This window comes from Canis lupus, chromosome 13 (genome assembly GCF_003254725.2).
Source record: "Canis lupus dingo isolate Sandy chromosome 13, ASM325472v2, whole genome shotgun sequence".
Taxonomy (NCBI): Eukaryota; Metazoa; Chordata; class Mammalia; order Carnivora; family Canidae; genus Canis; species Canis lupus.
The window spans coordinates 7350247-7377591 of NC_064255.1; the positions used below are offsets into that span (position 1 = coordinate 7350247).

The 27345-nt window shown below is 36.6% G+C and overlaps 1 protein-coding gene across 1 annotated transcript in view; it reads left to right on the forward strand.

Annotated features, from left to right (window-relative positions):
• The window catches only part of OXR1 (oxidation resistance 1), a 444691-nt gene that overhangs the window by 56913 nt on the left and 360433 nt on the right, over nucleotides 1-27345 (forward strand). The gene's annotated exons all lie outside the window — the stretch shown is intronic.

A 27345-nucleotide genomic window follows, 5' to 3' on the forward strand; every position in this document is an offset into this window, starting at 1 on the left:
ACTACCCTATGATCTAGCCACAGCAAAGTTCATGGTTTCTGAATTGCCATTCTGTTTTACATTTCTTGACCTTCATACATAACACTTCTTTTATTTCTCTCACTAGACTGAATGGTTTAAGCTTAGTAATTCTATCTTACTTGCATTTGCAGTTCTTCCCACAATGCCAGGCACTTAATTGAAGACTTGTAAGAAATCATATTGAAAGAGGACAATTGATCATCCCCCAAATAGAATTGGTTTCTTCTTGTTGCAGAAGTCCTTTGGGCTAAAAACTGTGACTTTTTCACAGTTCTATAATTTTCTTGGATCAACCTGTCTCAACTGAAGCTCAATTTAACATTAGATACAAAAAAAACCAAAACAACAACAACAAAAAAAAAAAAAAAAAAAAAAAAAGGAAAACATGCTCCTTTGTGGTGTCAAGAAGAAAGATAAAAATCATCTAATGGGTAGAAGTTTTTCTGGGCATGTTTTGTTTTCTGGGTGAATGTGGTTTATTACTACTGGGTGTTAGGAACTCCTCCTTGATTATGGCTTGTCTTCTCAAGACTCTACTTTTCCTGCACTGGAAAGAACGAGCATTATTTAATATAAGTGCAAGTCAATGCTACCAAATTCATTGGTCTGTGTCATCAAGGCATGAAGAGCTGGTAACACTCTCATTTTGGTCAATTTTGAAACATTCAACCAAGATGATTTGACTATAGCAGAATATGTCAGAAGCATCTCTTCTACAAAAACGTGTAGCTGTTTCTTGGCAACTTTTGCTAAGGGCTCAGAAATAATAATTTTTCTCTGACCTCCACATGATAGTTTTGATGAAGGGTGACCAGTTGTTTTGAAAAAAAAATGGTAAATATGAAGTGGTAAGAGGAACTAAGTTTCATTGTAAATATCATTTAGACTTGGGAGTTATTCTGTTTGCTTATTGTAGTGATTCAGTGTTGGTGAGTTGCCCAGAATCACTTCAGTAGAATAAATGACTATCTTGTTCAAGACCTGCTTGTTACTTGTTTGTGTATGAACTACTACTCCAGTACTATTTGCCCTACTTTATAAATACTTAAGTTTACTTTATCTTCAGTCCTCAAGTAAACAGACATCTCATTCGATGACAAAAAAAACAGTAATGCATTCTAACTGTCTAACGTCAACAAAACATTTCAAAATTAACTTTATGCAATATGATTGGATATTTTCCATTAGTTGACTAAATGAAATGTTTGAAAAATTGCTTCAAATGTTTTTCCCAATTAAAATTATTATTACCATAGATTAATTTTTCACTATACACTTAAACAAATACATTTTAATTTCTTTGCAAACTCAATTCAATTGCAGTGTTCTCAGAGGCGTCTTAGGAATTATAAAATTACTTTAAACAAGTCTTTTATTAGTTTTTTAATAAAAATATAACAAATGATGGCTTTGAAATTATTTGTGTTGAACTACGGAAGAAAATGCCATAAATCTCATTTTGACAAACTTTTTATTCTTTGTAATTTATAAAGGAAAACACTGCATAAAATATCTTCAAGCATACTTTTTGGCACTATTTGTTATATTTATTTCTTAGAAGGGAGAGGATGTGTATGTATGTGTATTCACTTTCCTTCCTCCTTACTCCTGACACACTTTTTTTTTTCCTGTAAAATAAATGAGAACATATATTGGATTTGAGAATTTATAAAATCAAGTCATATGTTAAGGAATTAGGCAAAGCTGAGAGGGGTTCAAGGTAAATTTTAGGATAACATAAATTAACAGCTTCAAAATTTGAGCTGTGCATATATTGTTTTAAGAATCTGTTTTTGCCATATTTCTTCTAGTTGGATCCTCTTCTAGTTGGATCTTCACTTTTAAAAATACTATGGAAGAAAAGCTGACACTTAAAATCTTGTTGTGTATACTTAAACTTACAATGTTTATTGTATGAATTAGATTTTTACTGATGCCTAAGTAATTTGTTGATAGGAAACTGAATGCATTTATAGTATAAAGGTTGATTGTAGGAAAATCTAAAAAGCATAAAATGGGGTTTTGGGCACTTCTGCCTTATCATTGAAACTCAAGCCTACCAAGTATGTCTGTAAATGGCAATACATTAAAAGTTTTCCTTGGGCAGCCCGGGTGGCTCAGAGGTTTAGCGCCACCTTCCACCAACTTCTGCCCAGGGTGTGATCCTGGAGACCCGGGATCCAGTCCCACATTGGGCTCCCTGCAGGGAGCCTGCTTCTCTCTCTCTGTATCTCACGAATGAATAAATAAAATCTTTAAAAAAAAATAAACCTTTTCCTTTAAAAAATATTTGTCATAAAATTCACCCCTTTGCAGTAAACAGTTCAGTGGTTTTTAATATACTCAAAAAACTGTGCAACCATAACCACTGTGTAATTCCAAAACATTTCCACCACCCCAGAAAAGAAATTCCATGCCCATTAGCTGTGAATTCCCACTCTTCCCTTTCCCAGTCCCAGGTAACCATAATCCATTTCCTGTTTCTGTAGATTTGCCTATTCTGGATTTTTCATATAAATGGAATCCTATAATATGTGACCCTTTTTGTTCACATTCTTAGCATAATGTTTTCAGGGTTCATCCATGCTGTAGCATGTATCATTACTTCATTCCTTTTTATGGTTGGACAGTGTTCCTTCATGTGGGTATATTATATCTTATTTACTCACTCATCAGTTGATGAACATTTGAGTGGTTTTGACTTTTTGGCTATTATGAAAATGCCATACGAACATTCATGTAAGATTTTTATGTGGATATATGTTGTCCATATTCTTGTATATAGATGCCCAGGAGTGGAATTGCTAGGTCACATAGTATTACGTTGTTTAAACTTTGGAGTAACTGTCAAACTGTTTCCATAGCACCTTTCACATTTTTACCATCAATATAATGACAGCTCCAGTTTCCAAACATTCTAGCCAGTATTTTAATTCATTAATTGCCGATATTTTAATTGGGTTCTTTTTCTTTTTATTATTGACTAGGGAGAGTTACTTATGGGTTGTGACTACTAGAGCCTCAGCAGGTACATGATTAGCAATTTTTTTTTTACACTGTTCATTGTCTTTTTGCTTTCTTTAGTGTCCTTTGACAGGCAAAACTTTTTAATTTTTTTTTAAAAATATTTTATTTGAGAGATAGAGAATGAGCATGGGGGGCGGGTGGTGGTGTGGAAAAGGGAGACAGAGGGAGAAGCAGACTCCCAGCTGACTTGGAGCTCATCTCAGGATCCTGAGATCATGACCTGAGCTGAAGGCAGACGTGTAAATGACTGAGCCACCCAGATGCCCCGACAGACAAAAGTTTTTTTTATTTTGAATTCCAATTTATCTATTTTTTTATTGCTTGTGCTTTAGGTGTCATATCTTAAAAAAAATGTTGCTTTATACCTTTCTTGAAACAACATACCCACGTTTCCTGCTTCATCTCATGTCTACCCTAAACACACACACAGATGCATAGATCACACATACCCACTTACATTTTAGCTACCCTTACTCTAACCATTTAAATACACCATTTAAACCTAACCACTTATATTTTAGCTATCTCTGTTCCAGAGCATTTAAACTCTGAGGTTTAAATATATTTCCTCCCTCTCTCAGAATGCCTTAATTGGCATTTTTTAAAAACTTTGACATTACTTAGGCTCAGACCTACCTTCCCTTGCCTAGTTCAGTGGCTTTGTATCTTCTACTTTCCTCTTCTAATCTCCAGGCATACTATAATGATGTAATATTTTAATCATTCATTTACGTTTTTGTCACTCACCTGGCACCTTGAGCTCCTTGAGATCAGATTCTTTCCTTGATTTCTGTATATCCTTAACTGAGCAGTAGTATGTGGTAAATGCCCTCAAATACTTGAATGAATGCCTACAGTTATCCTGATGCCTACAGTCAGCCTTCTTGGCTGAGTCGTACTCAGACTATTTTCCATGGGAGGGCAGGACAATTTGGATCTTCCTTCTGTCAGCCCATCATACCCTTCTGGTTGCAATCGCTATAGTACACCATTCACTGAAGTAAAAATCAGATAAAGTTATTTGAGCTAAGTGATTCCTGGATTGTTCTATTCCTAATCTGATTGACAAGAATTAGAACTAGGTTTGAGGTCTTTGATTTTCCTCTAAAAGAGTGAGGTTTTACCTAAATAAAATGGACTCAGAAGATATAAATACAAAAGTTGACTTTAATACCAATTTAATTTTCCTTAGACCCATTGAGAAGAAGGGAGGCAAGGAAGTCTAGCCAAAAAGCAGATTAAAGGATCACAGTTTATCCAGGTAAGGCAAGGTACATACTGACAGTATAGAAGAGGAATAGACATTGTCTAGCATTTCATGGATTACAAAGGACACTGAGTCTTTTGTTGTGTGCTTTAAGGAAGAGTAGCAGTTTTACTGCAAGTAGCCAGTGGTTCCAGTGCCAGAGCTGGAGACTTGGATGTGTCCCATTAGGGTACTCTGGATAATGGTCTTATGAGTTACTTTCTTGGCAGCAATGTACCAGACTTTAGTCAAGGGCTTGGTTTTCTTAGGCATAACCAGCCCACCAATCCCGTTGTAATATACTGCTCCCTCACATTCATTTTCTAAATGTAGATTTATGCCTAAATTCAGAGGGATGCATTGTAATCCGATTGTTTTCAGTAGCTGTAATTAATTTAGGGCAGAATTTTTTGCCCTACCCCATAAAAGTCTCATTACTGCATCTAGGGAGGGACAGTGGCAAGCTTCAGTACATTGACTTCAACTTTCTCTTCTGAAAGTATATTATTTTTGGTAAATTACTTCAGCCATTTTTAGGAGATGAATACCAAATTAGAGTATTTTTGGCACTGTGGCAGGTTGACAGAACTTCCTGTTACTTCATATTATAGATGCTGGACAAGAATGACTCCTTAATGACCTGGAAATGTTGGCATAAACCAGTGGCTCATGCTAGCAAGAGTCATTTTAGGCACTGAGCTTAATTCAAATGTTAAGCAAATGTCTATAACATGATGATAGGATATTATAAACCCTTCATAAATAAAACTGTATTTGTATTTTGCAAATATGATTAAACTTAATGTCAAGCAGCACTGCTTTGAAAATATTCCAATTGGCAGTATGTTTGTAAAGCATGACTTGAAATATTAAGTTTTGTAATTAACATAGAAGTACAAAGAATTCATGAATATTCTCACTTGCAGATGAGATTTTAATTGTGCTTTTTAAGGGTCAAATATCTTTATCATATCGCATATTTAATGAATAGAAACAGTTTTGAAGACATTATTATCATGATAAGTTTATAGTCTGCACATGATATTTGCTTATTGACTAAGGCAACTGAAAGTAAGAGCTTATGTAAAATGTGGCAATATTGTAAACTGAGAAATACAGAGGGAGGGAGAGAAGAAAAGTCAGTTAAACGAGGAAAAATTAACATTTCTTTCTCTAAATTATTTAATGTATATTTCAGCTATATATGTCAACATTTGTGGCAACTGGTTTATGAGTAAAATCAGAGATTTTTTTTTTTTCAGAGACTTTTCTAAATGTAGATTATCATTGAAACAAAGGACATCCCTAATAGAGTAATATAAATTTGACTTACAGTTTTTTTCTAAAAATGGAGGGGTATATTTGTTTGTGTGTATGTGTTTGTGTGTGTGTAAAGAAAGGGAGAGAGAACGGGAGACAGAAACAGCTACAGAGTATACCGTTTACTAATAAAGCATGTTTTGTGGCTCGGGCATTCTAAATAATTATATATCTGATAGATGTATTGTTGCTAATAACTAGAATGCAATAAAGGTCACCTAATGTTAATTTAATGGAACATAATTTCACATTTAAGGATTCATAATTTAGAACTTTTTAAGATTTTATTTATTTATTTATTTACTCCTAGAGACACAGAGAGAGAGAGAGAGAGAGAGAGAGAGAGGCAGAGACACAGGCAGAGGGAGAAGCAGGCTCCATGCAGGGAGCCAGACGTGGGACTCGATCCTGGGTCTCCAGGATCACACCCCCGGCTGCAGGTGGCGCTAAACCGCTTTGCCACGGGGGCTGCCCAATTTATAACTTTTAAAAGAGGATTATGGCAAAATTCTAGAATCTTGAGTTTATAAATAACTTTAATGGTATGCTATAATATAGCATACCATACAATATACCAATAACACTATACAGAAATAATAAATATTATTGGAATAGTGTTTGATATTTTATTAAATACTTCATTACAGTGTCACAGGCAGATGATGTAGTTCAGCTTCTTTGTTTTACAGATAGAGACTGAGATGGCCATACCTTAAATGACTAGCCTAGGATCACAAGAGGTTTTTGACACCACCCTGAGGTAGAACTCAAGTCTCTAAGCTTTATGATGTTGTGCACATAGGACACTGTCATTATGGAACAACCTCATAGATGTTTATTATCTCGCTTTAAAAATTATTTAAACATTGTCAAAATTTCTTATATAAAGTCCTAGTTGTCTCAGAGTTAAACATAAATGTTCTTGAAGTCTTGTCTTTTCTTTCAAGTTAGGAAGGACAAAACAAGATATCCCTCCTAAGGAAGGAGATGGAATTATAAAGTTTTAGCTAGAAATTTAGTTAATCAAAAAATCAAATTAAAAAAAAATTGTATGTAAGGAAAATAAATTCATAATAGCTATCTCAAAAACTTAAAGCTGATTTGGCTTCTTACAGGTTTGGGAACAAACCCGGACCTCTTCAGTAGGAAATCCTGTTTTACTTTTAAGTTGTTATGTCTGAAATGCTTTTTACAAGTATTCGTAACTTATGAACTGTGATTATATCCTAAACTGTCCATGCTTTATAACTTGCAATTCTATAAAATATATTTTATGATCCTTGAAATCTATACAACAGTTTACTCTTTGGAAAGGAAATAGGTACTTGCCTGTTACCAGATTCTGTCTCTTTCTCTGTCTTTTCCTTTTTAAAATTCCTATCTGGTCTTGATCTCATTCCTTAGCAGAGGGGGTTGTGAAGACTCTCTGTCCTCTCAAGTTACTCTCATCTGATAAAAGAAGGAATTTATGCATAGCACCTAAATAAACAAAAGTGATTTATTTTTCAGTTTTCTGTTAGTTAAATCTGTTTCTCTTCTTACAGAGAGATTCTCATTTAGGTATTCATGTTTGTCTTTCAGGAATGATTACATTTTCTTTTTCCACAATGAGGAATTCGCTTGCAGTATTACCATTTGAGAGTTACTCCTGCACTGCCCGCATTCAGCTATAGGCACAGAGTAATTGAACAAAAGTGCAGGTAAAACAGATAACTAGGAATGTCCTAGAAAATGGCATATACCTTTAGATATACATACTTAATAAGTCCTACTGGCCCTTTTGCTGTACCTAGGACATGCCCAGTTCATTTTTGTCTCAGATTCTTTCTGCACTGTGCTCTGATAAAAAAAAAAAAAAAAATCCTTCTTTGCTAAATATGTGATGAGTCATAAAGTTATCAGTAAAACTCAAAAGAAGCTACTCCATATTTCCCCATTTTATAGATAATTAAAGTGAGGGAGCAAGCTTAGCTTTGGGAGGATTCAGTGAGGTAAAGTTCTCAGAACAAAGTCTAAAATAGAATAAACATTTAATAAATACTAGCTTTTATGATCCAATACGTAAATAACATTGGCTTTTATATGTTCCTTCTCCCCGAGTGAGTTTACAAGGGACAATTTTCAGAGCTAATGGAAGAACTTTTATAAGCCTACACCAAAAACTCTTATGTAGACAAACCTTAAAACCATCAGTCAGAATATTTTAACTGTTTTCACTGAATCCTTTCAGCCTTGGCTGATTTTTTTGTATTGTAGCAATTAGCAGCAGTTAACTGATATGTTGTGATTGGAGCAGCTGTCAGAAAAGGAAAAGGAAAAAAAAGTTCCTGATTTAAATGGATCATAATAATAATCTGCCACTGCAAGTCACCAGGAAGCACTTAAATTATCTCTATTTCCTTCCATTTAATAAAGCAAAGGTATATGCAATGATATGCTTTAGAAGTTTTACCTGAGCTGCTTTATCCTTTACTTATATTTTTGATAAAACTTTAAAAAAATCTTTCAAAACCCAGAGTAATAAACAGTAAATAATGAACCAGTAAATAGGAAGGAAATGAAATTATTCCCTTTTATATTTTCTGCCCAAATATCACCTCCTTATATAGACCTTCCCAGACCACCATATCTAAAATAGTAGCCCCATCACCCATTGATCCCTTACCTTGCTTTATTTTTCTTCTGGCATTTATTCTTTCTTTAAAAAAATTAAGATTTGGGATCCCTGGGTGGCGCAGCGGTTTGGCGCCTGCCTTTGGCCCAGGGCGTGATCCTGGAGACCCGGGATCGAATCCCACATCGGGCTTCCGGTGCATGGAGCCTGCTTCTCCCTCTGCCTATGTCTCTGCCTCTCTCTCTTTCTCTCTCTGTGACTATCATAAATAAATAAAAATTTAAAAAAAAATTAAGATTTACTTATTTATATTAGAGAGCCAGAAGGAGAGGAGAGAAGGAGAGAGAATCTCAAGCAGATTCCACACTGAGTGTAGTAGAGCCCAAGGTGGGGTTCAATCTCATGACCCTGAGATCAAGATCTGAGCCAAACCAAGAGTCACACAATCGTTTGGGCCACCCAGGTGCCCCTTCCTAGCACTTATTCTTTATTAACATTGTATAACCCTTTATTATTTTGTTAATGTTATGTTTTTGTATCCTTAGGATCTGAGCCACTGTGAGGATAGTTTTTTCCTTGTTTTTTACTATGTTACTGGGACATAGAACAATGCTTCCCATTTAATAGGCATTTATATATGGGTCAAATGAATCAGTGAATCAATGAATGAAGAGTATAAAGGCACTAAAGAACACAGCTAGATTAAATTGCTATAAAATTGTTCTACCTGCTACAATTTTAGAAATCTCAAACTTTTTCTCCTAAAGCCTCTGTTTTATTTAACATTTACTGATATTTGCAAAACATTTAGAGCATATCTTACTGTAATCTCAAAGATACATTGGATAAACTTTCATTATTCATACTGCAGAAATAAGCAAATATAAACACAGTGGATAAAGATATTAAGTGACATATAAGGTTAGACAATTTATGTGACTGGAGAGCATTGAATATATTTTAACTGCTGCTACTAAAAGTTCTGTTGTATATATTCTGTAAAAGAAAAAGGGGACATGGATTCTAATATTTTTGTGTCATCTCTGTGTGTCTAATCTCCTCTATAACTACCACCTTTACTTAAAATTGTTTGGAGACTAAAGTCACTATTTTCTGTGTAGATGCTATAGTATGTCTACTACAACAACAAATAGCATAAATATAGTACTTAAATTCAGCTTAATGGGATTTGATTGATATTAAGCAATAAAAGACACTTAAAATAGCACCTCCTTTTCAAATTTATTTTTATTTATTTTTTTATTTGAGAATACTTGCCACACAATGTTATATTAGTTTCAAGTTTATAACATAGTGATTTGTCAACTCTATACATTCTGCTATGCTCACAAGTATAGCTACTGTCACCATACAATGATACTTTATAATACCATTGATGATAGCCCCTATAAATGCTTTTAAAATAGTACATCCTTTTAGAAATACCTACATAATTTTTCCTTACTTATTTGATCAGCCAATCTACCTGTATACCTATCTATCAACAAATAATATTAAAAGACAACTAAATGAACTCGGATTTATATCAGGGAAACCGAGATAAATAAGATAGCCTCATTTCTCTAAAAGAACTTCAACCTAATGGGGGAATATAGGAACATCAAATGTGTGTGTGTGTGTGTGTGTGTGTGTGTGTGTGTGTGTGAAATACACACATATATATTTAGTATTTGCCTCTGGTTCCCATCTGCTTCCATTCCCCCCATGGCCTCTTCTATACTCTGAAAGCCTAATGCCACTGGATTGCTAACCAAATGAAGTTGCCTTCTACTTCTCAAAGGAATCAGAAGCTATGAATTCTCTTAGTCATTATTTGTATGGTTTCCCATTTTTACCCTTAAAAATGTTCCTCTATCAGGACTCTTGGGTGGCATAGTCAGTTGAGCAAGCAAAGATATATGGTTTGGTTTCTGTTCAGGTCGTTATCTCAGGGTCATGAGATAAAGCCCCACATCTGTCTCCACATTCAGTGCAGAGTCTGCTTAAAATTCTCTCTCTGTCACCCTCTGCCTCTCCCCCCCCTTACCAAGTCTCTCTCAAATAAATAATAAACCTTTTTTAAAAATGTTCCTTTATCTATACCCCAACTTCACCTCCTTTTGTTAAGCCTCAGAGATTTTCTTTCTTTTTTCTGTACCAACTTCATCTTTCCATGTGTTCTTGACCTGGTATCTTCAAAAATTTTCTTTGTTGCTTCCTTATCCATTTTTACATATTGTGTTAGCTTTTTCCTCTGTGCTAGCTCTTTCTCCACAGTATGTACTCATCCCGATTGTTTTCCCTAGTTCATCTGTATGCTGGATTCAGCCACACCAGCATGCCTTCTGAGACCAACTATGAGCCCCTCTTCCCACCCCTACTTTCATTTATGCCTTGTTGGTAGATTGAAATCACCTCTATAGTGTGTGTAATGGTTCACATGAGAGAAATCGGCAAATTCTACAAACTGGATTTTCTCTCCACCCTTTAGTGCTGGTTTTCAAACATTTATAGGCAAACCATCACTGTGTCCCTCCTTTTCACTTAAACCAAGTTCTTAAAAAGAATAGTTCTAAATCTATCTGCTTCTTCAATTCACATCAATTCTGTGAAATTAGACATCTGTTCCCGCCTGCATTGGAGTTGTTATAGCAAAGGAGAGAAGTGCTCTTTATTACCTGACCTCCAAACCACATTTCATGCTGTTGATGTCTTGCTTTCTGAAAACCTCTTTGTCTTGCTCTGTGACGGAGTGTCTCCTGGGTTCTCCTCCCCTTTGACCATTTATCCTCTGCGTTTCTCACTGGATTCTCTTTCTTTGCCCCTAGTTATTTATGTCCTCATGATTCTGGGCATGGTCCTCTTCTACACACTGTGTTGGCTAACTCACCAATGCCCAAAGCTTCAACCATTCCATTCATTATTGCCTAACATAAAGCTCCAGGTCAGACTTTTTGCTCGAGTGTCTGATTGGTTTGTCCAATTGCCTTCTTAATATCACAGACACCTGACACTCAACATGTTAAAACCTTAATTCATTTCCCCCCTTACATGTTACTCCACCTTCTATATTTCTTATTCAGATCAATGGCCTCACTATCCATCAAGTCAGCAAAGTGAAAAGCCTGGGAGTCATCCTAAACTCCACTTTTCTTCATTCTTTAAGTCCAGTCAAGCACTGAATATCCTTCTCTCTTGTTCCACCACGCCATCTTCATCCCAGCTACCTTGCTCTTAGGTCCTCATCAGTTCTTTCTTAGATTGTATGATTTTCTCCTGATTTGTCTTCCTGCCCTTCTGTCAGACTCCTTAGCCAGCTCTCACCAGTGCTGCTAGAATGATAATTGTACTTCCTTCCTTCCTTAAACTCCTTCAGTGTCTTTTTATAGCCTCTAGGATAATTTCTTTATTATGAAATACCCTTTCAATTACAAGTAAGAGGAGACTCTGCCCTAATTGCTTAAGGAAAATGGAACTGATGACAACTGAAGATTCCAGGGAATTGATCTGGATTGAATTATGTCAACAGGAATTGGTTTCTTTTCCTACTTCAGTTTTGCCTGCCATTGTGTTGGCTCCAGGCTCAGGTTAAAATATGATAGCAAGATGGTGGCTGCCACTGCTTTACAGCTTCTCAGCTTGAAGGTACAGCAGGTAAAAAAAAAAAAAAAAAAAACAAGAAACTCCAAACCTTCCCATCAGGAGACTCATAGTATCTCTTTGTTAACTGGGCTGTGTGCCTATTCATGGACCATTCAGCATTGCTGGTATATTGTAACATGCTGATTGGCCTGCATCCAAACCACCTGAGACTTAGGCTAGGGAGGATATATCTGTAGGTGGAAATTCAAACTATTGCCAGAAGAAAGAGCAGGGAACATTGGAGAAGCTCATAACAAAAGCATCTAGTATTTATTGAGTTCTTTACGTTTCAGGCACTGCTTTAGTTTTTTCATGTATTAACTTACTTAATCTTTCTAACAACCTCATAAAGAAGGAAGAAATGATGCACAGAGAGGTTAGGTAGTTCGTCTAAGATAGACACAGCAAATAACCACTGTCAGTTGTAAAACTCAAGTTCTCATTCTTACCCAGGAAATTTCTGAGAATGTTTTTAAGTCAAATAGCCATAGTTTAAAAATTAACTTACATGTTTAAAATGAGTGTGTTCCATTGTCAAATAACTAAAACATCACTGGAGGTTTCCGATATATTTTGTTCCGCACAGCATTAGGCAACTTTAAGAGAGGATTGGAAATGTCCCCAGAGGCTGGGCTTTCCTGGGTATCAGAAGGTTGGTCAGTCAAGGTTGGGGTGAAGATAAATGCAGTCCGCAACTGTCTGTAGCAGACACTCTTTTCCCACCACTGTTGCTCTGCCCCGATCCCCCGGAGGTCAGAGTGCGTTGACAGCTGGCTCCCAATTTTTTAAACTTCTCCTGGGGTGCAAAGAGGATGCCATAGCATTCTGGCCTTTCTCCCAGTGGAAGCTGTGAACAGGAAGATTTGGTCAGCTAATGCATGAAAGGTAGAATCCTACATATACCATGTTAAGGATCAACAACCACTTTTTTGCCTGGGCAGATTTACCTAAGTGCATGCGAGGCCCTTCACGACCTCTAGCCCTTGGTCTCCTTTCACTCTCACCTCTCACTATGAGCGCCTCACCTTCCTGCTCTGCTTTACCATCCAGTATGTCATTCCCTCACATGGCACACTGTTTGTGCTCATCCACACCTCTTGTGCATCCTGGCAATTGCTGCACCCACTGAGCCTTTCAGAAGTTGTGGCAAGTGTCAGCTTCTCGATGAATGCTTTCCTGAAATCAGCCACCTTGGGAACAAATATCTAAGTCTTTCTGTGTGCCTCAACTATATTGTAAGAATATTTGCCGTGATTTCTGCGACTTGTACTGTATTCCTATCTTTGTGTCTGTCTACTTCTGCAGTGCTGCAGAATCCTTGAGAGCTGGGAACACATGTTACTAATTCTTATATCCCCTCACACTGCCTGACACATAATAGGGACTCAATAAATGTGTGTAAATAAATGAAATAAGAAATATGCAGAAACAACGGTAAGGTATCTTAACTGGTGACAATTCATTCTTACTAGCACTAGGAGGAACAAGGAGCTGGGAAACGTTTCTCATTCAAAGGTTCTGTGTTAGAGACCAGTTAACACATGTATTTCTGCAATACAGATAGTCCTCACTATCTGAGCTCTTGCTATCAAAATATTTGCTGTAACACTGTGCAGGAATTTTCACTCCAAATTTACTATCAAAATAGAAATTCCACCACATGAAAGTGGATGGAGCTGGAGAGTATTATGATGAGCAAAATAAAACAATTAGAGAAATTTATCATATGGAGAAACAATTATATGGTTTCACTCATGTGCAGAATATGAGAAACAGTGCAGAGGATCATAGGGTAAGGGAGGGAAAACGGAATGGGAAGTCATCAGAGAGGGAGAAAAAACCGTGAGAAACTCTCAACTCTAGGAAGCAAATTAAGGTTGCAGGAGGGGTTTGGAGGGATGGGTAACTGGGTGATGGGCATTGAGGAGGGCATGTGATGTGATGAGCACTGGGTGTTATATGCAACTGATAAATTACTGAACACTACATCTGGAACTAATGATGTACTACATGATGGCTAATTGAATTTAAATTAAAAAAAAAATTCTACCATAACGTACGGTATAAGCACAACAATGGAAATGTTTAAGTTGTACGTGAGTCCAGGTAGGAGGATGCAGCGTATTCTTCCATCGTAGCTCGCTAGTCCTCTCCAGGATCATGTCTGTGTTTTCTAAGGAAATGGACAAGCTTATGAAGAAAGTTGGTGAGCACAAGAGGCCTAGAAAATCCCGTGCATTAAAAGGAATATTGGAGGTATAAAATATATTGAGTGAGGTGAACACATAAAAGACATAAGCTTGGTCATGCATATACCTCCATCTATAATGTGTAGGCTTTTTTTATACTTGTGAGAAAATTCAAAACAATATTGTGGTTTTGGAAAGCTTCACTGAATTACTCAAGGATAGTATGGTCTATTTGAAAAGCTAGAAAAGTATCTCATGCAGGGAATAGATAATCATAAACTTGAAACCATGTAGATGCTACTGAGGTACTACATACCTTTGAAGATCTGAAGAAGAAGATGAAAGAGTTTGATCATTTGGTAAAGAAGTCAAGCTTCAACTTCAAGTCTGGAATGGTATAGAAGATTTAAAAACTATGTAAGACAGCAGCATTTGAAGATTGTAGGGGAAGCAGCTTCTTGGTAGTGAACTTACAGTGGTGTTTATTAGTGAATTACAGAAAACTGTTGACAGAGGTGGCTAACACATTTGCATTAATACCAATTCTCTTGATAAAATTTGGCTTTTTAAAAATGAATGCCATCTTATCAGAGTATCTATTTAAAAAAAAAAAAAAGAGCCAGGGCGTTACACATCCAAGGTAGGCTGACACAATTTTTAAGTGAAAATTTAAATTTGATGTTACACTAAAACCTATTTGTATAACTCTGAGCACCCAGGGTCCTTACTAATGTTGAAGAATAAATTACATATATTTTTGAAATTACACTGTTGGTGGGAATGTGAACTGGTGCAGCCACTCTGGAAAACTGTGTGGAGGTTCCTCAAACAGTTAAAAATATACCTGCCCTACGACCCAGCAATTGCACTGCTGGGGATTTACCCCAAAGATACAGATGCAATGAAACGCCGGGACACCTGCACCCTGATGTTTATAGCAGCAATGGCCACGATAGCCAAACTGTGGAAGGAGCCTCGGTGTCCAACGAAAGATGAATGGATAAAGAAGATGTGGTTTATGTATACAATGGAATATTACTCAGCTATTAGAAATGACAAATACCCACCATTTGCTTCAACGTGGTTGGAACTGGAGGGTATTATGCTGAGTGAAGTAAGCCAGTCGGAGAAGGACAAACATTATATGTTCTCATTCATTTGGGGAATATAAATAATAGTGAAAGGGAATATAAGGGAAGGGGGAAGAAATGTGTGGGAAATATCAGAAAGGGAGACAGAACGTAAAGACTGCTAACTCTGGGAAACGAACTAGGGGTGGTGGAAGGGGAGGAGGGCGGGGGGTGGGAGTGAATGGGTGACGGGCACTGGGGGTTATTCTGTATGTTAGTAAATTGAACACCAATAAAAAATAAATTAAAAAAAATTACATATATTTTTGAAATCATAGCACTTTGGTTGACAAAGCAGGCATTCAGTCTGCAAGGAGACATAATTTCTAACAGTTCATTTCTTTGGAGTGTGGAGTCTTATAAGAACATAGGGTTGAGATTTGAGTTAATTTTTATTTAATAAAATTAAGAACTAATGAAGAAATTGTTGAGTAGGCACTGTGAAAAAAGATAGTTTGGATGATAAGCTAAGAAAAGGCTTTTTTTTGTTTGTTTGTTTTTCATCTCAGCATGGATATTTGAACTATTTTTTAATACCTAATTCTTTTTTGCCAATGGTGACATAATCCCTCTGCAGAGCAGGCTATGTGCCTTCACAAACTGTGATTTCTTTGAATCTTCAATGATACTCTGATGGTTAGAGGCATTTTCTGTTTAGCTCAAAAATGTGGAAGTTCCTTCCGGTTTCAGTTTAATTTTATTTATTTATTTATGATAGTCACACACACAGAGAGAGAGAGAGGCAGAGACACAGGCAGAGGGAGAAGCAGGCTCCATGCACTGGGAGCCCAACGTGGGATTCGATCCTGGGTCTCCAGGATCGCGCCCTGGGCCAAAGGCAGGCGCTAAACCGCTGCACCACCCAGGGATCCCCTGGTTTCAGTTTTAATTAAGCAAGTCTGTCCCTGCAAAATGAAAGTCAAAAAGCTCTTTGGGAAAAGTCAGTTAGTTCTCCAAGCTCATTGAAAGGACTTGTTTAAGAGAAATGAATGGATTTTGATCATGTTGAGTCTTTTTAAATAATGCCCAAAAGAAGAAAATACTTCCCTAACCAAAGAGTGACATGCACATTTTTTTGTATCTATATCTGTATCTGTGAAAAATGTTTTACTCCAGGATGCTATATTCCATAAGAAAAGGTATTGCCTACACGTCGGGGCTGACTAGTGTTTATCAACAGGACATTCCTTTTAAATTTCTTCTCTTGGAAATAGGTTGTTTTTTTCTTATTATTTGAGTGTCTCTTATGCAGTTGCCTTCATTGTTAAACAAAAGAAAAGCTAATTATTTGCATGACTACAAAAATATAGCAGTTTAATTAAAATTAACAGATATTTATTGGTTCTTCTAGATAATAAACTACACTATGTAGTAGAGGGATAAAGAAAGATATAAGATACAATTATTGCTTTGAGAATTAGTAGGACCGAGATAAGTGAATAAATAATACTGGATTTCTTTTGCTGTTGTCGTTATTTTAAAATATTATCTACAAATAAATACATTTTAAATAAATATTACTCATGTCTCTTTTTTTATCTGTCCATTTAACACAAAGGTGCTCCATTACCCCTATGGCCAGAAACTTCAAATTCCATGTTTCTTAAATAAATATTTTAAACTACTAAAATAATTTAATATAATACTAACCTAGGGATCCCTGGGTGGCGCAGCGGTTTGGCGCCTGCCTTTGGCCCAGGGCGCGATCCTGGAGACCCGGGATCGAATCCCACGTCGGGCTCCCAGTGCATGGAGCCTGCTTCTCCCTCTGCCTGTGTCTCTGCCTCTCTCTCTCTCTCTCTGTGTGACTGTCATAAATAAATTTAAAAAATATTTAAAAAAAAAATACTAACCTACCTTTAGCAGATAAGGCATAACAATAGTGAAATATGATAAATATTGCTATAGAAATATATATATATATATGAAACATATAAATATGAAGGGGAGACACTTCTACCAAATTTTATTATTTTAAAATTATTTTAAAATTATTTTTTAAAGATTTTATTAATTTAGTCATGAGAGACACAAAGAGGCAGAGACATAGGCACAGGGAGAAGCAGGCTCCCTGTGGGGAGCCCGATGTGGGACTCCATCCCAGGACCCTGCGATCACACCCTGAACCGAAGCCAGATGCTCAACCATTGAGCCACCCAGGTGCCCCTACCAAATTTTAAATTACAGGGAACATTGATATTTGAGCTGGACCCTTTAGGACAAGTATGGTTTCTGGACAGGTAAGGGACAGACATTGCTGAAAGTGGGAACGTAAGGACCAGTGTGTTCATTCTGAGCAGACAGGCATGGAAGTGGTTAGTTTATTTGAGGAGGAAGCAGACATACGTGTGGCCAGGACTTAAGAGGCAGGACGGGTGGGATAACTTGAGATGAGGATCGACAAGGTGACCCCGGCTGAAATGTGAAGGGCCTTGAAGCAGTGCCTGAAAAGCCTTCAGGAAAGCAACAGCAGTAAGTATATATTACGTTCCTAAAATGCACTGTGTCTGTGGCTGGCTTTCCTCACTTCTCCCAGGTTACTTCTGAATGTGTGAGTGGCTTATGTCTGAGAGTACAGAAAGATTCTTTAAGTGTACCTAAGATATTTTTTACTTGAAACATTTATTTAGGGGAGAAAAACCAATCTGCTGCTCTGCTTCTTTCTGTTTTTAATTAAACCTAGTTTTGGCAATCCTTTCTGCCCTTTCTGCTGGGCTTTCCACATGGGACTGAACCTTTAGTGACTCATCAAAATTTGTTGTAAATTCTAAAACACTAGGCAGTTTAGATGTATCATACTTTTTAAAAGCCTCATTTATTTAGTGCTACCCTTGAGCACAATAATGTATACCTGAAAAACTTGAGTTTTGTACTGAGAATTCAATTTAATATGTTTGACCAGTTCCAAGGTACAAAGTGCTGTGCTAGGCCTTCAGTGGAGGGTGGAAACAAACTCACTAAACAGTAGTAATCTAACCTAAATGTAGACAAGCCAGAAAATACAGGATAGACCATATGGAAAAGGATCCCAAGTATAAAATTTACATGGAATAACTATTTACTTAGAATGACTGTTTCTAAACAAGGAGTTTGCATAAATAAGTGCTTTGCCTTAATAAAATTAATTTGTGATAAAGATTAGGGGTCAGAGACAAATTTTAAGGCCAACACAACAATTTCCAGCTAGTGATTTGTAAACTGTGTACCAGAGGACACTGGTGTTCAGCGGAGTAGGAGTGCTTATTTTCCAAACATCAACATGCTGCTTATTAAACACTAAAGATTTAATTTAAAAAATTTTTTTTTTTTTTTTTTTTTTTTTTTAGAGAGAAAGAAAGTACATGTAAGCATGGGCAAGACCTGGAAGATGGGGAGCCTAGGGACAGAGGGAGGGAGAGAGAGAATCTTAAGCAGGCTCCACTCCCAGCATAGAGCCCATTGTCCCCAAGCTCTGTGGGGTTCAATCTCACAGTCCATGACCTGAGCCTAAATCAAGAATTGAATGCTTAGCTGACTGGGCCACTCACGCACCCCCAAATACTAAAGATTTTAAACTACCCCCAAAATAAAGGCTCACAGCATAGGGAATATAGTCAGTGATACTGTAAAACCATTGCATGGTGACAGCTGGTAAATACACTGGCGCTACACATAAGGTAAAATAATAGAGTTTTTGAATCACTGTGCTGTATACCTGAAACTAATATAACATGGTGTGTCAACTATATTTCAATGAAAAAAAAAAACACAACTCATTCATAGGGAAAAAAAATAACCGAAGAACCTTTTAAAACTCTTTTGAGGGACGCCTGGGTGGTTCAGTGGTTGAGTGTCTGCCTTCGGCTAAGGGTGTGGTCCTGGGATCCCAGGATGGAGTCCCGCATTGGGCCCCCTGCAGGGAGCTTGCTTCTCCCTCTGCCTGTGTCTCAGCCTCTCTCTCTGTGTTTCTCATGAATAAATAAAATCTTAAAACACACACACACACACACACAACTCTTTTCGATTAAGATGTCAGTTATTGGTCCACTCTTAAGGTTTTAAAATATGCTTTCATTAATTATTTTTAGGTGCTTCAAAAATCTGGGGAAAAAAGCTGTTTAAGACCAAAGACAGTAGGGCTTGAACATGGGTGGCGGTAGTAGGGATAAAAAGGAGACAATGGCTTAAAGAGATATTATGGAGCAGCAAAACAAAACAAAAAACTAAAACAACATTTGGTAACTTTAATAATAATTATGAATGATGATTCTGGAATTCAGGGAAAAAGATGAGGTACATAGAAATTGTGAATTATCTGCTAGGAAAGTCACATTAGAACTTTGGAGAACATCCACATCAAGGGAATCAGAGAAATATGATGGATCAGTGAAGAACAGAGAGGATGAGGGGAGCATGATTGCTTTAGCATCCTGGAAGTCAAAGAAGGAGCATCCAGAACAAGTGAACAGAGAGAGTGGAGTCTGACAGAGGCTATTGGAATTAGTAGTTACATATGGGCCAGTTGACTGGTGATAAGAATATTGAAATAAAAACTAGAAAGCAAAAGTGGGTGGTAAAGAGGGGAAGTCGGTGGATATGGAGGAATGGTTTGTGGAGTTGGTCAGGGAAGGGAAGAAATAAGAGAAAGGACTAGTTTGAAGTCATAGCTGAGGCAAGGAAAGATTATGTAGTATCAGGGACATGGAGGAAGAAGGCCGGGAAGAGGAAGAGATGAAAGATAGCGGCCACAGAGAAGCTTATGATTGCATTACAATCAAGTGACATTGAGATCAAAGCACAAAAGCACAAGTGGAAGAGGTATCTTTGTAGTTCATATAAAAATAAAATGATTTTATTCTCAGAAAATTATAACATCTGGGACAATCATTTGGAAGAAAATTATCCCAAACTACTTGAAGGTGATCTTGGTTTAGTGTGATAATTTATTTAAGAATTACTGTAAGGTCCATAACACTTTATTTCTCTGGCTGTGGTAAATACTTTTTGTAATTTGAACATAAGGGATATTTCTGAAGTAGATACTTAGGATAATCATAAATATAGCCAAGTCTCTGTGCTAAATGCTTTTAGACCAATTACTGACATGCTCAATTGAATACTAATACATCGCATGAAATAGCTTTAATATAAGTAAAATGACAGCTGCTCTGCAGTAAAAGGACACATAAAGCTTTGCATTAGCCTGTCTCCAGGGTTACCATCTGTGCTAATCTGAAATTTTAATATGTGGGATTTCTCAGCCCTCTACAAAGACTGTATTTTCAGGCTAAGTATCAATAGCATATAAAAAAAGCAACTTGGAAGGAACTTACGCTATTTGGACTGTGTCCATGCTGACCTTAACCACTCAGTTCTAGAAAAATACATGTCTGTATCCTGATAGAAAGTTTGTGTGATGATTGTTGACATAGCTAGAATATCAGGACTGTTCGACCTATTTTGCATATCCAAAGAAAGATGTTAGTTTACATATTTTACTACTAAATTATATTTTGGACAAAATTGAGTAGCAAAACATTTGAAAACTGGAATGGCTTCTACCATGTTTCCATAACTAATATTCCATAATTAATATACAATTTTCAAAAATATTAAAAATTATTTTTAGGGATCCCTGGGTGGCGCAGCGGTTTAGCGCCTGCCTTTGGCCCGGGGCGTGATCCTGGAGACCCAGGATCGAATCCCACGTCGGGCTCCCAGTGCATGGAGCCTGCTTCTCCCTCTGCCTATGTCTCTGCTTCTCTCTCTCTGTGTGACTATCATAAATAAATAAAAAAAAAAAATTTATTTTTAAAAAGTACAACATTTAGAAGTTTGGAACCCATAAATATGATCAAAAATTAAAGAAATAGTATTTTTATATTTTAAAAGGAAAAGACACTGCTTTTAGTTCATCAATCTATATAATTTTACATTTCTTGATTTCAGATATTCCTTTTTTTTTTCCTCAAACATTGATTGAGTACCTTCTTTGTCTCAGATATCATGCTAGGCCTTGGGTTTGCTAGATTTTTTTTTGAGATTTTTCTCTCTGTCGTCAAGGAACTTGCAATCTAGAGGGGAATACAGACCCACGTTAAAGAATTAAACTATTATTTTTAAACATCTTCATGCATTCAGAGTTATGAGAGCGCATAGAGGGTTATACCTACCAAGGATTAGGAAAGTTTGGATAAAATTCTGTCAATGCTGAGTTGTAATGATTTGGAAGTTAGCCCAGCAGAGGGGAAAAGGGATATGTGTATAACATGCAATGGGAGTAGCATGTGAGTGGCCTGTAAGCTACAGACACAGGTGGATTCAGGAAACTGCAGATCCATTTAGCTGAAATAGAGTGGCTGGTCCGGGAGGTAGTTGGGAAAGAGTTGTAGGGCTTCAGTGAGAGAGAAAGGTGGGAAGAATAGCAGGTGTTAAGTCATCTCAAGTCTTATAAACTGTCTCAAGGAATTGGGGCTTTAAAGTGAGGGCAAATAGAGCAATTAATGGATACTGGGGCAAATTTATTATCACAGTCTCCTCCTCCTTCTTCCTCATTATTGTCATCATCATTGGCATTACCATTTTTTTTAACTCTTCCTATGTGCCAGGCAATATTCCTTTCCTGCATTTTTTTTTTTTTTTTACTTTTCACTGTGACCTTCTTTATAAGTACTATTAACATTTTTATTTTACAAATAAAGAAACAAGCGAGGGAATGTACTTAGTTTTCTTGAGGCCAGAAGTTAGCAAGAAGCAAAACAGGAAGTCACACCCAGGTTTTCCTGACGTCATCATCCCTGCCTCTAATTTGACACTCTCATCATGAAAATGACTACATCCCACAAGGAGCCCTCAGCCTGTAATTTGCTGCAAAAGAATGTTTTAGATGAGCATTAAACTAGAAAGCAGGGCTACTTATAAGGTCATTTTTATGCAGGCATGAGTAGATGGTGGACACCATTGGTACAAATGGAGAAAAGTGGTCATATTCTAAAGACATCACAGAGGTAGAATCAACCAGGCTTAGTGCCTAATTGGATGTGTGGAAGAGTATTTCTGGCTTGGACCATTAATACACTTCAGGAAGTGTATTTATAAAATCTGCCTGGTTTATTGGTACCCTAAAGAGCAGTAATGCCAAAACAGTTAAGCTTATGCATTGCTGATAGGAATATAAATTGGTACACCTTCTATGAGAGGCAACCTACTAGTTTCTTTAAAATTAAAAATATTCATAGATTTGACCTAGAAATTTTACTTTGAGACCTTTATCTACAAACATGCATTTACATTGTACCACGTATATAAGGATATACACTGCAGCATTGCAGATAATTGCAAATGTAGATGCTTTGCAGTTTGAACAAAGAAAACAATTTCTGACCGTTTAAACTTACAGTTTATTGAAACAAGTAAAAATAATAGACGTTGAAAAATTATGTACACATTCTTATGATCAATATATTTTAATTACTAAATTAGGTATGTTAGTTCAGAAAGAGCATATCAGAGACACCTAAAACGGAGGCAAGAATTCATAGGGCCTGTGAGGCTTGTATTGATCCTTAAAGAAGTTAGATACTTGAAATTAGAGAAGAAAAAAGATATCAGGCCACAGAGAAGAATCAGAACTTCGTAGTATAGTCAGGGCATAGGAATGAGCATTTGAGCAAGCAAACAAACTCAACCAGAGTAGGGCTGCTAGGTTGGGAAATATTGGGGATTAGTTCATAGGGAAACCAGAAAGCAAAGCAGAGGCCTTTGACCTGATAATAAAAAGGAAGCCACTCCGTGAAATTCAAAATGTTCTAGTGTTTCTTGATTATTCATTTTTCTAGCATTTATTTTGAATCTTTAACATAAAAACTTTTTCTGTATTTAATGCATTTTATTCTTCACCTTATGCCCATTATCTCTTATAATACCCTTAGTGGAATTAAACAAAACCCAATGGACCATTGGTCTCAACCCAGTTTGAAATTATTCTGTAATGTTTAGTATTACCTGTAGACTCTAAGCTCTTTAGGCAAAGCAAGGGCACTTCACTTATGTATACCCAATAGTGCTTATGGTCAGAACCTTTAAGCATTTTCACTCTTCTTCCAAGTAATTTTTCCTATAGATTTATTGTTTTAAGTATGGAATATATCAAAACATACCTTTATTGTCTGGCAGGTCACTTAAACTGAACTTCATGGAATTTCAACATCTTAAAGATACAAGTCATCTGTGTATTCATGGGACTTGGTTTATGAAAATTCTTTTACTTAAATCACTTTACAGAAGTTATTTCATGTTATATAATTAAATGGCAAGGTGATTACAATAAAATGAGCATATTAGAATGTAGTATTCCTTTCAGCTCAATTTGAAGCCCCAAATCTTATTCATGTATAAAATGATAAAAATTACTATTTTGGTAAAATATAATCTCAGTAATCCATTGTTGTATTCAAGGGTTATTCACATTTTTAAACTTTTTTTTTAAGTAGGGTTCCCACCTGTTATGGAGCCTAGCATGGAGCCCAGCACAGGGTTTGAACTCACAACCCTGAGATCGAGACCTGAGTTGACTGAGCCACTCAGGTGCCCCAGGTTATTCACATTTTTTTAATTTTTTTATTTATTTATGATAGCTACAGAGAGAGAAAGGGAGAGAGGCAGAGACATAGGCAGAGGGAGAAGCAGGCTCCATGCACCGGGAGCCCGATGTGGGATTTGATCCCGGGTCTCCAGGATCGCGCCCTGGGCCAAAGGCAGGTGCCAAACCGCTGCGCCACCCAGAGATCCCAGGTTATTCACATTTTTAATGAATATGTCAAGTGAGGGATCTTGTATTAAATTCACATACTGTTTTCTTTAACTTTGTGCTAAAAGAGTGACCTCAAGAGAACAGTTGTGCCCATGCTTATTACTTACAATCCTGGCTGGTCATTCAGGCAAAATAAAATCAGTCCATATGTTTTAAAAAGTTTTCCCTAATGTGAAAATAAACTCTCTTTCTTTATGACAATGAGGCAGGTAGAGGCAATTAGTAATGTTAGAATTTTGCCTGAAAGCTATATATTCATACTTGTGTGGAGACTGATGTTGGGATTTGCATAAAGATTGTGAACCCACCATTTGCTTCAACGTGGATGGAACTGGAGGGTATTATGCTGAGTGAAGTAAGTCAATCGGAGAAGGACAAACATTATATGTTCTCATTCATTTGGGGAATATAAATAATAGTGAAAGGGAATAGAAGGGAAGGGAGAAGAAATGTGTGGGAAATATCAGAAAGGGAGACAGAACATAAAGACTCCTAACTCTGGGAAATGAACTAGGGGTGGTGGAAGGGGAGGAGGGCGGGGGGTGGGGGTGAATGGGTAACGGGCACTGAGGGGGGCACTTGATGGGATGAGCACTGGGTGTTATTCTGTATGTTGGTAAACTGAACACCAATAAAAAATAAATTTATTAAAAAAAAGAAAAGAAAAAAAAAAGATTGTGAATCATAAGGGCATGTGGGTGGCTCAGTCAGTTAAGCGTCTGCCTTGGGCTCAGGTCATTATCCCAGGGTCTTGAGATCGAGTGCCATGTGGGGCTTCCTGCTCAGTGTAGAGTCTGCTTCTCCCTCTGCCCTTAACCCTGTTTGTGCTCACTCTCTCTCTCGCTCTCTATCTCTCAACTAAATAAGTAAAATGTTTTTTTTTTAATGTTGTGAATTATCAAAATGAACAGAAAAATTAATCTCTCCTGAAGGTCCTAAAGGTAATCTTTGCTGGAGAGATTTCATTGATAAGCAATGGATCATTTAATGCCATTTAAAGGGACTAACAAGTTCACCTTGAAGGCCTTTGAAAACATCACATCATAGTCTTTTTGTGTTATAAAATTTAGTAAACTTTATTGAATGCTTTGTGGATATGTATCCTTGAAGAAATAAATTAGTTATAGGATGCAAATAAAAATAAAAGATGATATAATACCAAAATGAATGCCAGAGTGATTATTGTAATTATTATGAATGGTCACACTGTGAATTTTTTTATGTTCAAATATTTTATTCTTATTAACATCTAGGTTTAAAATCAGAAAAAATACAATATTCTAATATTTATTTTATTTTATAAATCCACATTTAATATAAACTTATCAAAGTCCAAGATGCTAGTTATTACAGGTAAAGGACATTGAGAAAAGACTACGTTTTAACAACATTGCCAGAATCTTAGGAAATTTTCCTGAACCTCAAGGAACAAAAAAAAAAAAAAAGAAAGAAAGAAAAAAAGAAAAATTAAACCAGACAATTCATTAGGCAAGGAAAACTTAATTCAAGACTTCTGAACTAAAGGATGGTGACTGACCTCAGTTCTACTCAAACAGAAGACAAGAGGGTTTTAAGTGCTAGAGTTAGTTGAAAAGTACTGGAGGAATTTAAGAGGAGGTTGCTCAATGTGACCAGGCCATCTGTTTGGTGCTTACAGAAGTTAGGCACCTGTGCTTCCACAGAGACCAGAAGGTAGAGCACAATCTTTTTGATGGCTACATTTCCAATGGATGGCTCCCAGCCCTTGAGAAAGACATTACTGAATTGTACAATTGGCAAAACACTGATAGATTCTTATCTTAAAGGGGCAGGGAAAGAATTTACAATTGCAAGTTTTCTATAGTAAACACTCTAAGAGAGGTCAGAGGTCTAGAGTCAGGAAGAAGACTGTCTAAAGTTGAGTCATGTTGGAGGCAACAGTAAGAGGCTGTCTTGGTGAACCCTTCAGATATATTAAGTATACATATATACAATGCACCATATACATTGCTAATATTTGGCCATTTTGACCTACAAAAACAACAATTTTTTATGGTTTGATCAATGATCCTGGGATCTAATTTCTTAACATGTTATACCTACATTCTGCAGAAGCAAGTAAATCTGAAATTGTCTTTAATTATACTCTTTCTCACTCTAAAAAAAGACTTAGGGAAGGTTTTATATGTATTTGCATACATGAATGTATATATGTGCCTATGTTTGTATATGTATGGGTGTTTATCAAAAACAGGTTAAAAGTTAAAGTTGTCTGAGAAGGAAAAAAAAAGGATAAAAATTCAGACCTTGAAACCTTGAATAGTTCTTAAAGAAAATGATGGGGATCCCTGCCTTTGGCCCAGGGTGCGATCCTGGAGTCCTGAGATCGAGTCCCGTGTCGGGCTCCCGGCATGGAGCCTGCCTCTCTCTCTGCCTCTCTCTCTGCCTCTCTCTCTCTCTCTATGTCTGTCATGAATAGAAAAAAAAAAAAATGACAAATTTGTTGCAGAGCTTCCCATAAGTTAAAGCAAAAAAAGAAGAAGAATGTCCCTGTAGGATTAAAGCAATTCAGTAATTTAGAAAAATAGTTTTCTTAGTGTTGAAACCTGTCATATTTTTGCTTTGAGTGCTCATAAGGGCAACATATTTCTATTGGTAAATATCTCACTAAACCTTATAGCTGATTTCATAGGCCTGGATTTCACTTGCTTATTTATTATTATCTTTAATGACATCCCTCAATGCAAACTCTTGGCAAAACCCCAAAGTATAATTCAGTAAAAGTAATTTGGTTACATAATAAAATAATGACATCCAGATGCACAGCTCTCTAAAGATAGAACTAAGAATTAAGATTATCTAGAATGAATTATATCAGATAATAGTACGTACATTCCCCCCCGCCTTTTTTTGGTGATTGAACCCTTGATAAGAATCAGGTAATACAGATTTGGGGAGTTTGAAGTCACCAATTTTGGGAGCATAATTTGAAGTTCCTCTGTCCTTATGCCATATGCTTTAATAGTTAACGAAGGGCAGGATGGATTTGAAGACCTCTTTTGGAATGTGAGGAAACCATTTAGGATACAGATCTTATAGCTGCTTACTCAGCTGGAAGACAGAGTCTGTTGCTTTTGTATGCTCGGTGTAAACCTTTATTAGAACACTCCATTTTATTACAGTCTTCTCTTTTACATACAAAGTTCTTTGAAGGCAGAAACATGTCTTATTTATGTCATTTTTCCTTATCCATGCACTGTACCTGGGATTGTGTATGTGCACATAGTATATCCTCAATAAATATTTGTTTAATTGAACAGTACTGAATTAATGACCTGAATTAAGCTATTTCCTAATACAGTACCATGGAATTAAGTGTACCCGGC